Source organism: Pteropus vampyrus, unplaced genomic scaffold, assembly GCF_000151845.1.
Source record: "Pteropus vampyrus isolate Shadow unplaced genomic scaffold, Pvam_2.0 Scaffold185, whole genome shotgun sequence".
Classification (NCBI taxonomy): Eukaryota; Metazoa; Chordata; class Mammalia; order Chiroptera; family Pteropodidae; genus Pteropus; species Pteropus vampyrus.
In genome coordinates this window covers 1121995-1122258 of record NW_011888966.1, presented here as the reverse complement: position 1 = coordinate 1122258, position 264 = coordinate 1121995, and positions in this window count along the sequence as shown.

Below are 264 nucleotides of genomic sequence, written 5' to 3'. Positions count from 1 at the left end.
CGCCTCAGATGGGTGTCTTCCCCGAGGCCTGTCTTCCCTGACTGTGAGATGCTCTGATTCCCTCTCCCGTTTGCGGGAGAAATCATCTGGGCTGTGTGGAGTTTGGCAGCAGAGGCTGTTGGAGTCAGGACTCTCAGAGGAGAATCCAGGTCAGTAGGCCACCCCAGGAGCGTTTTATATGGGGTGGAATCTCCTTGGCTCCTGGAGCGGCCAGAACTGCAGAGCCCTGTGGAAAGGGCATGGCCTCACAGGCATGGCAAGGTA